The sequence below is a fragment of the Hemitrygon akajei genome, chromosome 17 (assembly GCF_048418815.1).
Source record: "Hemitrygon akajei chromosome 17, sHemAka1.3, whole genome shotgun sequence".
Classification (NCBI taxonomy): Eukaryota; Metazoa; Chordata; class Chondrichthyes; order Myliobatiformes; family Dasyatidae; genus Hemitrygon; species Hemitrygon akajei.
The window spans coordinates 30,282,697-30,296,546 of record NC_133140.1 but is presented as its reverse complement, the minus strand read 5'-3'; the positions used below and the strand labels follow the sequence as shown (position 1 = coordinate 30,296,546).

The 13,850-nt window shown below is 42.0% G+C and overlaps 1 protein-coding gene across 3 annotated transcripts in view; it reads right to left on the bottom strand.

The window, feature by feature from the left end:
- The window catches only part of slc9a5 (solute carrier family 9 member A5), a 231,314-nt gene that overhangs the window by 46,912 nt on the left and 170,552 nt on the right, over window positions 1-13,850 (bottom strand). The window lies entirely within an intron of this gene.

The following is a 13,850-nucleotide window of genomic DNA, read 5'->3' as shown; positions in this document are numbered from 1 at the left end:
TGTATTGTCTACGCTTCTGAGGAGTCCATCACAAATACGATGTCCCATTCCCTTCTTATTCCCCAAGCATTATTCCATTTCTTCTTTTCCAGTCCCCAAGACATGTACCACTTCTTTCTCTATGCCAGATAATATTCCTTCTCTTCCTGATTTCCAGGTTATACAGATTATTTCATTATTTGGGATCTCCCCCACCAGGCAACATCCCAGCTCTCCCTTTCCAAATATCAAAGTACAATGCTCATCTCCCACTTGCTGTTCACAGGCCCACCTCAGGCCCTGGAATAGATATTTCTGAACATGGACCAAACTGAAGTCTGATATGACCAAAATGCGAATTACCTTGTTCTGCAGGGTGCAGTTGAATTTCTGCAAATATACTGTAAAGACTAATGCAGGTCACCACTATAGAGAAGGAAGGAGTTAATGTTTTGAATTCAATCACATTTTAACATAATGGAGAAAAGTTAGAGATAAATCAAGGCAGAGAAAATGGGGAAGGAGGAGAGTCCAAGATGGAACCATTATCTTACAGACAGCAATGAACTTTACAGACACACAAGGTTTTAGGAATAGCATCTTCTCCTCTGCCATTAGATTTCTGAATGGACAATCAACCCATTGACACTATTTCACAATTGTTTTCCTCTTTTTGCACTGCTTATTTAATTTTTATATACATTATTCTAATTTAAAATATATCTATGTATTGCATTATGCTCCACGATGAAACAACAAATTTCACAACATACGTCAATGATAATAAACCTGATTCAAATTTTTAAAAAACACACATGATCTTATGGACAGCTGGAGTCAATAAGTGGAAATGAGGGTGACGCTGCTATGTGAGAGGGGTTGGTAATGAAATTAATGGATAGCAGAAGGTGGTTGTGGAGAAAGGGTAAACTGGGGAAGCAGAATAATTATTTGAAATTAACTGAAGAAAATCACTATGAATCCTGAAGACGTCAGATGAAAACACTGTGATTGATGGTTTTGTTGAATTGAAGAGATGCTTTGTATTCTCCTTTCTCCACTTATAATGATGTAACACTTGTTAAGTTCATGATTGCTCCTATACCTTAATCGCGATACCTTAACCTCAACTATCAGGGTCATAGCTACGAACTCTCACAATATTCTCATGTTTCCTAACCTGTCAATATCTCTGCCCAAATTCAGATGGGAGAGAGCCAGGTTCTTGTCAGTTTTTTTCCCCGGGCACCAATTTTCTCCACCTGTGGTCAACTGAACATTTCTCATAAAAGCACATTAAGCATACAGTTGACAGTCAGCAATAGTAGTGCAAATTGCTTCATGAAACATGTGTGGCTTGATGAATAATGGCTTATAACCTGTGGGATATGACTCAGTCCCCTGCTCCTGGTTTACACAAACCTAGCCCTTGTGTTTTTGCAAGTGTTATACGTTTTTAATTCTTTATTTTTAGATTTCATAGTGGGTGGTCGAGATGGTTTGGCAGTGAAATGTTGACCACCAAATAATTAAGTTGAAAATTACATTTGTAATGTTACAAATTTCCAAAGGCTGGAATGGATTGTCAGCAAGGCTGTAACAGCCCTCATGAAAAGAGAGCTAACTTGGTTTTCTAGTAAGGTGAGGTGGACAGCAAAAGGAGGGCAAACACAATCCTTCCTCCTGACTAATTAAGCACAAGAGGAGAATTCAGGCAGAAGCATTAAAATAGAAGGTCCAACTGCAAAAAGTCAAGGATAAAGCAATCTTTGTGGGTAGGAAGGTTTACAAATATTAAACTCATGTTATCTAATAACTGAAAAATTATACTAAAAGTCAAACACATTTTAGAATGAAATTATTGCAATATGTATATTTAAATGGAAAAAACATTTGGTTTGTGCACGGTCAATCCCCAGTTACTCTCACCATTCATCTCAATTATGGGTGCATTCTTGACTTGGTGTTTACAATCTTATTCATCTCTTCTGTTTTTCTCACAGCTGCTAGAATATTTCATGAATAAAGGTGATCAGTGTATAGACCAAGGTGATGGATATGATCCTTTCCACTTTAGGCCTGGTTCATTGAAAGCCTGTTGAGCTCAGAAGAACAGAGGTGATCTCATTGAAAGCCTCCTTTTTTTTCCAGCAGATATGGAATTTACCGGTCTGGCTTGACCAGGGTGCATTGTTCAGTTCTGGTCACATTATAGGAAGGATTTGGAGGCTTTAGGGAAGGTCAGAGAAGAGTTACGAGAATGCAGTCCCCTATCCTGGAACCAATCAGACAGATGGATTCATGGGGGTGGTACTCTTCTCTTTGGCTGAGGAAAGATTTAATGTGTAAAACTTTAGGGGTCTGATTTAACTGAAATTTGGGAAATTGTTCCTTCTGGTGAAGAGGTTGAGGCCTGAAGATCCTTGGTATAAACTAGAAGGCAAGGGAATTATGAATGATACAAGGGGAACAAAAATTCCCCTTAGCTTTGGTCACAATCCACAATGCGCATTCTGCAGATGTGGTGGAGGCAGATTCAACTGCAGCCTTCAAGTGAGAGCTGGGTGATTTTAATGTGGTAGTGAAAAAGATTCTAAGCTGTATCGAAAGGGAACAAAAAGAACAAAAGAGTTGGTTTGATGGAGAGTTGTCATGACTATGATGGGCTGAACAGTCCTTTTCTGTGTAGTAAGCATTCAGTGAGGAAAATTGAGATTGGACTTTTTTTCTACAGTACAGGCCTGATCACTTTTGACAGTCTAAACACAGAGCACAGAAACACATGGGCTTCACAGGAACAAAACCAAGTGAAATTTGATAGTGGGCTAAATAAGGAGATAGTTAATCAGGTAATCTAAACTTCAATGAAAGAGAAACTTCAAGGATCAGCTTAAAAGATGGGAGAAATAAACCTACCGGTAGATAGATTCCAGAGCCTAAAGTGTGGGCAACAATTGTAGAGCACAGATGATCAGGGAAGAACAGAGAGTCAGAATAGAGATGCACAGAGACTTCAGAAGGAATCACAGGATTCCTGGGTTTTGGAAATTATAAATCAGTGACTATGGACATGTGAAGCAAATCCCAGGAATGAGTGAAATGTGTGGAGCATGAAAATGGAAGGAAAATAAATCACTTAACATTTATTCAGGGAGCAGCATAAAATGGGGCTTTCTGAGGACTGTAATAATCTGCCTCCTTGGTGAGTATACAAATCAGATCTACAGGTTTTCTACATTTGGGGATGAAGGAGGAAGTTGTTTCATTGCACACAGTTGTTCAGAGTAATCTTTTACAACATGGAAGAAGAAAACAGTGTTAACAAAACAGTGCGTACCTGCCAAAATATAAAAGTAATATTGATAATGTCAGTGAATATAAACAGGATCCTAATTAACAGCCAAAGAATAGCATCAACATGCTGAATTCTTGAGCCTGAAGTAATTCAAATACTGCCCTGAGAATCTCCAGAGTTTTCCAACCAATAAATCAAAAATACACCAGGATGACACAGTCAACGGAGGTAGATCAAATACTTATCGTTCCCTTGGAGTGAAAGGCTACAAGCCAATAGCTTCTACCCTTTGTTAATATATACAGCACCATGCAAAAGTTTTATATATAGGGAAGGTGCCCAAGACTCTTGCACAGTACTGTATTTGTCAATGTGGAGCAGAGAGCTAATTTGTAAATCTGGTGGGAGCAAAGGAGCTGGGAATGGCGAGTGTGGAGCACCATGGGAAGGGTGTGGGACAGGTGGCAGAGAAGGTGTGCTGGGGCGGGAAGTGGTGAGAGTGCAGACACACCTAATCCTGAAACACAAGGGAAAGTAATTTGATTCCAGACAGCTGGTTTATTGATCATTACAGAATCTCTCTCTGTAATTTCCTGCTCCCTTCTCCTTTTCCCTAACTATGATTCTCTTCTCTCTGTCCCCTTCCCATTCTCAGTTCTCAATAGAGACCCATATCAGAATCTGGTTCATCATCACTCAAATGTTAGAATTTTTTTGCGGCAGCAGTATAGTGCAATACATAAAATTACTACGGCTAAGGCTAAGGTAATGGTTTCTCTGTAGCAGCAATGTTTGGGTTATGACTAGAGATAACGGGGCATGTTAGCCAACAAGCAGGATGTTGTTCTTTCTTGTGTGTCTGGGAGCAGGGATTTGCAGTCTTTTGTTAAGGAGAGATGAAGAAAGTGTTGGTAGACCACTGGATGGAGTGGACTGAGGAGTGAGGGTCCGAAGGTCGGCTATGCTTGGAGGTCGACAGGAACAAATCGACGACACTGTGAGCTCCAACATTTGCGCATTAGAATGTTTTGTGTGTTCCATGAGAATGGGCTCTATTTTTGCTACTTTACTAACCATATAGTCAAATTAAATTTTAAAAATATATATGTAAATACATAAATACACACACACACACACACACAGAATGGTGATTGAATACTTTTTAATCACTTTTCTGAAAACAGAACATTGCCTTTACCCTTGTCATCGTTCACTCTACGTTTAGGTTTTTTGTTGGATTTGTTGAATTGAAATGGAATTACTTCACTCATGACATCACCATCTGTGGTGGACTGAAGGTCATTCTGATGTCACAGGGATGCTGGCTTTCAAAATCTAAAATCTGTGATAAGGTTTCAGAACCTCAACAAAAGACCAAAAGCATAACTACCTTGTGAGAGAATGCACTGTAAATAAATATTTTTGGAGTAAAGGGCTGTGTCTCCCTTGCATTTAACTAATAAAATTTGTGTGGTTTTGACACACTGGATCAAGTTTCCAGCATAGTTTTATTTGGAACTTTACACTTACTGCTGCTAGAGAAACGGTTTACTATTTCAGAAATCTTGTTTTCTGACGCACACCTTCTGCATTTAATACCAAATCCATTCATCACAATCAACATCGTATTTGCTGCAAAATGAGTCTAAACTCACAGATCATGGCAATGCAAGTATTTTCTCCAATTCCCTATCTTTTTACCCCTGTACTCCACCCAAAGCAGTATTTTTCAAGTGATACAAGATACCATACAGCTGTGAGATCATAGGCAAATTAGACCACCTCACCTTGTGAGCGTACTCTAAGCATGATATCCGATACCTCATAATCACCTGCTTACAGCTGAACCAGATTCTTATCATTGTTATAAATCCAAGAGATTCTGCAGATGCTGGAGATCTAGAGCAATGCACACACGCATAAGAAAATGCTGGAAGAACGCAGCAAGTCAGGCAACATCTAAGGAGAGGAATAAAGAGTTGATGTTCATTAGGTCTCAGCCCAAAACATCAACTATCTATTCCTCTCCATAGATGTTGCCTGAGTATTTCGTGCATGCTATTCTTATACTTCTCAGTGTACATACCACAAAATTTAGGCTGGAGCCAAATGGATTATCGTTTCATTTGACTGAGTTGGTCATTTCAACTGAAACACAGGTTCAAAGTTTCACGGGGACGTGAAGGAAGCCCCCAGAAAATCTTTGAATCTAGTTTGAACAGTGAATACAATTGGGTGTCAGGAAGGGTTTAACTCAGGCATGCTACATCATCTATTCATGCCATATCCCCCTTATGAAGAACGCCCCTTGATCTTATCATTAGTGAATGGCACTGAGCAGCATGGGAAGTGTAAACTCTAAATATGGCATATAATACAATCTACCATTGTGTCCTATTATTCCCATTGAAGCATCCAGGTTTTCTTTTTGAAACGTACAGTACAAACTTCTTGCACCATAACATAATGGATGTAGGGATGATATTTGTTCAGCTGGAATGTTGAAAGTCAAGAGTCACAGGTTCAAAATAAGGTTTGAACAAACAGCTTCAGAACAGTCAGTGGGGGATCATGGGAAGTTTAGCCAAGCTGATTTTAGACTAGTACAAGTCCCAGATCCACAAAACCAGCTGGACCACACATTCATTCTGAAGTCATATGCTAGGGGTACAGCGGCAAGAATAGGTGCAATTGACTACATACAGGCTCAGTGATTAATGAATCAATATTTAACACAAGTGTCAGTCCAGGGAAACGGAAACAATAGAGAGGCAGACAGAAGGGGGCCTGGACTTCATGCATCTCTCACTTGGAGAGACACTTTCAAAATTTTCCCCAAGCTCATTATTCTTTGAAGTGACCAGCAATTGATCTTCCACCTTTCCATACAAATGCTCAAGCCCAGAGAAGTTTCTGGAATGTTACAGAGGGATATGACACTAGCAAGCCAGTACAGCAATAACTCCGCCTGGCGGTCAGTATTGAAGACCACAGATGGCAAAGGCCTGCTCCGAGGTCTCTAATCAAGACAGTGAAGTTGGGATATTGGGGCAGGAGGCTGACCTTCATGAAGAGCAGAGAGCCTGAACATCTGAAGCCCAACAAAGATCCCAGCATTACAGACAGTGCTTGGGACTTGGACAAATTTTTACAGCCTAAGTTTTACATGTCTCCACCCGTGTATGTGTAAGCACATGCATATGTGTTTGCGCATATGCATCTGTTTCCCAGCATGTGTATGCTTGCACACGCATGTGAACTTTACCTTTGCACTGGGATCCAATTTGTGTCCCTTTTGTTTGCCTCGGCAGGGAAAACCAGACTTCAAGGGATATCGGCGGAAGCGCTCAAAAAGCTGAGGAACATCGGAGAATCTGGCATTCAGGACTAAAGTGAAGAGGGATTTTTTCAGTTAGTGCCGATGAGTCTGGAATTTTCTACTGAAGCGGTCTGTGGAGGCTCAGATACTGACTGAGAAAGACAGACCTATCTTTGGCATATAGCAGGAGATCAATAGATCATTTGATATTAAGGGAGTCAAGGGCTAGAGCGAGGAGGCGTCCCTACAGGAGGGGCCAAATGGCCTGCGCCTGCTTCTATCTATAAGTTCTTAAACAGAGCACAGTATAGAGCCCAGCTGGTGGTTAATAAACCAAACACGAGGAAATCTGCAGATGCTGGAAATTCAAACAACATACACAAAATGCTGGTGGAACACAGCAGGCCAGGCAGCATTTATAGGGAGAAGCGCTGTCGACTTTTCGGGCCGAGACCCTTCGTCAGGACTAGTTAATAAACCACTCACCTGAGTGTACATACACACACACACACATACAAACACACACATACACACACGAACGCATACTGCCTGAACACGCAATCTCTTAATTGCTTTGTTTGCCCTTAGCTCAACAGAAAATGTCTGAGGTGTAACCCACAGCCTAAAGGCTGCAGAGAATCAGAGAATTCTGTGCATAAACTCAGGCTCTAGGTGAGTGCTGTGATACGAAATCTACTCTTAAATCTGTTAGGGCAAGCAGTGAGAGCTGGGAATGATGAATACAGTGGCAACACACACCTGTGATAACAATGGACTTTGGACCTTAATTGTTAGTGAAGTTAAACAAAATGAGCTCATACTACCCCCAGAGAGAAAGAGATCAAGAGAAATCTGATTTACAAGCGACTTGAAAAGAATATGCCCCTTTTCAACTGTGTAAAGCTTTTCTTTCAACATGTATGTGATGTGGTATAGTGCATTAATCTCAGTCACATACTGATGTCATAACAAGTAAAATTATATTGAAGCATTTGGATTTAGAAACATTCCTGAACGTTGAATGAAAAGCATTAAATTCTATGATAACTGAAGGCCAATTGTGTATTTATTAATTCTATATATTTCAAAATATCCTCTTATTTACTGTTGTTTTTTCTCATGCAGTCTACTGAATAAAATGTTTCCTTGTATCACATCAAGGGTAAAATGTAATTTTACTAGGCATCACAGCTGTTCTGTACCTGCAGCTTACTATGAAATAAAGCAGTTTTAAAGGCTAGCCCTATGGAATGGAATGAACAGTCGATGTTTCCGCTGAGACCCTACATCGGGACTGGAAAGGAAGGGGAAGGAAGCCTGGAGAAGAAGGTGGAGAAAAGAAAGCAGTAAAAGCTGGCAAGTGATAGGTGAGCACGTGGTCAAAGAGTCAAAGAGCATCACAGTTCACAGAAGGGGAAGTCGTGAGAAAGGGTCTCACTGAACTGCCATCGAAGGTAGGATTGAAACTTCCTCAGGCTGGGCATACCTCGAAGAGACTTGGCAGTGGAGCAGCAAATCAGAAACACAAGAGATTCTGCAGTTGCTGGAAATCTCTTGTGATTATAGACTTGTACCTTTGATTATGGAGCAATACTTTGTGTTTATGACTTGCTGATTTTCCATGCTTTCTTGGTCTATTTCTGAAGTGAGTACACAAAGACGCACACAGAAGACATGATGATCGCCTTTGGACATTAGGAGGCACTGGTTTTGTACACAGACCTCACATATCCTCAAGTCCCTTTCAGCCAATTAAATACTTTTGTTGTCAGTATAATAAAGTAGGAAAAATAACTGCTGATCTGTGCATGCCAAGCTTCCATGGGTAACAATATGGTCATAGTAAGATAATCAGCTTCCATGGTGTTGTTTGAATGATAAATATTGTCCAGGATATCAGAGTGAATGCCTTACTCCTCTTCTTACTGAGACCATGGGAGATTAGAATCAAATTTAGTATTTAGACATTTAGCACATCATGAAATTTGCTGTTATGCGGCAGCAGTGCCTTGTGATACATAGTAATAAAAAACCTATACATTACAATAAGAGATATATTAAAAATACATTAAGTAATGCAAGACGAAAGAAAAATAGTGAGCTAGTATATAGTACATAGGTTCATTATCCGTGAAAAAATCTGATGGTAGAGGGGAAGAAGCTGGTCCTATAACGTTGAGTGTGTGGCTCCTGTACCACCACCTTGATGGTAGCAACGAGAAGCGAACATCTCCTGAATAATGATGGTCCTTAATGCTGGATGCCACCTTCTTGAGGAATTGCCTTTTGAAGATGCTGGGGAGGCTAGACCCCGCTGAGTCGGCAACCTTCTGCAGCTTTTTCCGACCCTGTACTGTGACCCCTCCATACCCAAGCGACAACACAACCAGTTAGAATGCTCTCCACGGTATATCTGTAGAAATTTGAGAGAGTCAAATTTCCTCAGACTCCTAATGATGTGCAGTCACAGCTATGCCTTCTTTGTAACTGGAGCCACAAAGTCATTGAAAAGTACAGCACAGAAACAGGCTCTTTGGCCCATCTAGTCTGTGTCAAACCATTTAAACTACCTACTTCCATTGACATACACCCAGATTGGACCCAGGATAAATCTTCAGAGATGTCGACACCTAGCAACTTAAAACTGCTCACCTTTTCCACTGCTGATCCCTCTGAGGACTGGTGTGTGTTCCCTCGACTTTCTCTTTCACAAGTCCACAGTCAATTCCTTGGTCTTACTGAAGCCGAGTACAAGTTTGTTGTTCTGACACCACTCAACCAGCTGATCTAACTCACTCCTAGGCATCTCCTCATCATCATCTGAACTTCTGACAATAGTTGTATCATCAGCAAATTTATAGATGGTGCTTGAGCTGTGCCTAGCCACACGGTGTAGAGAGAGTAGAGCAGTGGGCTAAGCATGCAACCTTGAGGTGTGCCAGTGTTAAAAGGAAGAAATTTTATTTCCGATCTGCACTCAAAGGGGAATCTTACCCCAAAGGCTGCAAGGACTGCCAGCTCAAAGGTTGTAGTATAACATGAGGTTGAATATTCTGACCCAGAAATAAATGCACAGGATGTAAGTGTCATTGGGCATGAGGGAAGATTTCATTGTAACCTATCAAATATTGGAAAGCATAGGTAGAGAGGATGTTTCTTATAGGGAGGGAGTCTAGGACCAGAGAGCACAGCTTCATAATACAAGGACATCCCTTCAGACAGACCATAAGGTAGTGAATCTTTGGAGTTCATTGCCATAGACGCTGTGGAGGCCAAATCACTGGTTATACTTAAAGTGGAGGTTGATAGGTTCTTGTTTAGTAAGGGTGTCAAAGGTTACAGGGAGAAGGTACAAGAATGGGGTTGAGAGAGCTTTAAAAAAAATCAGCCAAGGAGGAATGCCAGAGCAAACTCAATGGACCGAATGGCCTCATTGTGCTCCTCAGTCTTACGGCAATGTGGAACAGGGACACCAAAGATAAAATGCAGAGTCCACATATGAGAACAACCGTCCCAACAATATCATTCAAGGACAGAACAAATAGGAGCAGGGGCCAAGCCTGCTCTGCCACTCATCAAGATCTTAACCTCAGTGCCATTTCCTGCACTATTCTTCCAACCACTGATTCAATATTCAGAATTGTATTTTCTTTTTAAATTAACTCAGCAACTGAGCTTCCACAGCTAACCAGAGCACAAAATTCCAAAAATTCAAGACACTGCATTAAGAAATGTCTGCTTATCTCAGTCCTGGAGAGCCTATCCCTTAGTTTGAGACTGTGACTCCTCAACTCAGAGATATCCTTCCTGCACCCAGTCAGTCGATCCCTTCTTCCCTCTGCTATCTGATTTCTGAACAGTCCATGAATACCATCTTACCATTTTGTTCTCTTCCTCACTATTCATTCATTTTTATATTTCTTATTGTAATCTACAGTAATTGCTTAATGTTTTGCACTGTACTGCTGCCAAAAAGCAACAAGTTTCACAACACAAGTCAGTAATAATAAATCTGATTCGACGACTCGTATAATTTTCTAAAACAGCTTTCATTCCTCTAGAGAATGCAGACCTAATTTATTCAACCCATTTTCATAGTAAGACCACCATCTCCAGAATCCTTCTAAACAATCTTCAATGTACTTCCTTTATCTAGTACATATATGTCAAACTCAAGGCCCGCGGTGGAATTATCTTTGGCCCGCGAGATAATATCTAATTACTATTAAAGCTGGCCCCAGTAATCGAAGCGCCTATGGCGTATGATATGGCTAATGCTGAGTTTATTCAGGTACCAGGTTTTCAGGGTTTTTAGTGTTTATTCGGCAGTCTTGCTCGGCAGTCTTCTTCATAAGAAACGGAATTTGTAAAGTGAAACACTTTGTAGTTATAGCAGAGACTGAGACACATGAGAGCAGGCTGAAAAAACGGAGGCAACGAAAGCTGCGTTCGCACACGTCCGACTGATCCGGCCCGCATGAAGCTGCATTTTGCTCAATCCGGCCTGTGACCTAAAATGAGTTTGACACCCCTGATCTAGTATGTTGCAACAAAATTGGGCTCAACATCACAAAGACCAAAGAATTGATTGTAGGCCCAGGAAAACACACTCCAATCCTCACTGAGGGGTCAGTGGTAGAAAGCTTCTAGATCCTGGGCCCACCACAGTGAAAGGACGCTGGCAGCTTTACTTCATTCAGAGTTTGTGGCGGTTTCGTATGTCACCCATGTACAGATGTACCGCGGAGAGCACTCGGATTTGTTGCATTACCATCCTGTATGGAGGCGCCTCTTGTATGGAGAATTATAAGCGGCTCCATCACAGGCACAAGTCTCTCCACCATCAAGGACAGCTTCAAAGCGTGGCACCTCAAGACAGCAGCACCCAGCGTTAAGGGCCATCACCATCTGGGACATGGCCTCTTCTCGTTACTACCATCAAGAGGAGTACAAGAGGTTGAAGGCACATAATCAACATTTGCGTTTTCCCTTCCTCCATCAGATTTCTGAACTGTCCATGAACACTGCTTTCCTCTTCCTCTTTCACACCACTTACTTTGTTGTAACTGAAAGTAATTTGTAAAGCCTGCACTGTACAGCTGCCACAAAACAACAAATTTCATGACCTACATCAGTGACAATAAACCTGGTTCTTGTTCTTGGTGGATAAAGAAACTAAAACAATTTAAAATACTCCAGCTGTAGCCTTACCAAAGACCCACACAAGACTTCTTTATTCTTTCTGTATTCAAATCATCTTGTGATTGAGGTGACCATACCATTTGCTCTCAAAATTGCTATATATTCCAAAATGCTGCCTCTCAGTGTACAAGGAAGCCAAGGTCACTTTGAAAATGTCATAATTCATAACATCATATTGATCATGTTCTCACCCCCTCCTTTGCAGTGACAAGGCTGTTGACAAACAATGCAGAATATAATGCAGAAGGACAAGGGGAACCCTCACCCCATCCACCCACCACCCCACTTAGGATAGGGTTCCCCTTGTCCTCACCTACCACCCCAACAGCTTCCGGGTCCAACGTATAATTCTCCGTAACTTCTGCCACCTCCAATGGGATCCCACTACCAAGCACACTTTCTGCAGGGATCGCTCCCTATGCGACTCCCTTGTCCATTCATCCCCCCCATTCCTTCCCACTGTTCTCCCTCCTGGCGCTTATCCTTGTAAGCGGAATAAGTGCTACACCTGCCCTTACACTTCCTCCCTCACCACCATTCAGGGCCTCAGACAGTCCTTCCAGGTGAGGTGACACTTCACCTGTGAGTCAGCTGGTGTGGTATTGTGGTGAACTACATATACCTGTCTGGACTGCTCCTGTGGCTCCCCCCACAGACCCCTGTATAAAGGCGATTGAGGCCTGAGCCCAGCCTCATTCTCCAGGATGTAGTGTTGTTCATTCTTCCAGTCAATAAAAGCTGATATCTCGCTTCTTATGTCTCAGAGTGAGTTATTGATGGTGCATCAGGTATACTGCGTCCGGTGCTCCCGGTGTGGTCTTTTATATATTGGTGAGACCTGACGCAGACTGGGAGACCGTTTCGCTGAACACCTACGCTCGGTTCACCAGAGAAAGCAGGATCTCCCAGTGGCCACACATTTAAATTCCACGTCCTATTCCCATTCTGATATGTCTATCCATGGCCTCCTCTACTGTCAAGATGAATCCACACTCAGGTTGGAGGAACACCCTATATACCGACTGGGTAGTCTCCAACCTGATGGCATGAACATTGACTTCTCTAACTTCTGTTAATTTCCCGCCTCCCCTTCTTACCCAACCCTGATATATTTAGCATTTTCCCCCCTCCTTTTTTTCTCTCTCTCTCTGCCCATCACTCTGCCTGTTCCCCATCTCCCTCTGGTGCTCCCCTCCCCCTTTCTTTCTCCCTAGGCCCCTTTCCCTTCTCTAGCTCTGTATCCCTTTTCCCAACCACCTTTCCGGCTCTCAGCTTCACCCCGCCCCCTCCGGTCTTCTCCTATCATTTCGCATTTCCCCCTCCCCCTCCTACTTTCAAATCTCTTACTAACTTTCCTTTCAGTTAGTCCTGACGAAGGGTCTCGGCCCGAAACGTCGACAGTGCTTCTCCCTATAGATGCATTCCACCAGTGTTTGAAATGCCTAACTGAACAAGCAAAATCTGGTAGACGATGGTTGTATTTTCTTGAGAATGTCTCCCTCTAGAGTCCAAGTCATGATTGACAAAACTCACTCCTTAACTCTGTAATTGTCTGGGGAGACACCTTACTGGTTACAACTATAACTTGTGAATGATATACATTGCAGTGATTTAGGAAGCTTTGGTCAGGGGTAATGCAGTTCCCTCCCTGGATGAGGTCCCAATCAAGCATGCTGTTTTGACTGGATGTTATTCAGTTTTTTTGAGTGTTGTTGGAACAGCACTCATCCAAATAAATGGAGAGCACTTCATTACCCACTTCACTTGGGTCTCGTAAATGTTGGAAAGGCTTTAGGGGTCAGGAAGTGAATGACCTGCCAGAGAACACGTATCCCTCGAACAGCTTTTGTAGTCATGATATTTATGTGACTGATCCAGTTTAGGTTATAGTCAGTGGTACCTTTTAAAATGATGATGCTGGAGTATTTGATGATGTCCTTACGGCTCAGTGATGAGACATTCCCACCAGAGATTGTCCATAGCCTATCTCTCGTGTGGCATGTATGTCACTCATACCACCCTTATATGGATCAAATAGGTAAACCAGAAGACCAG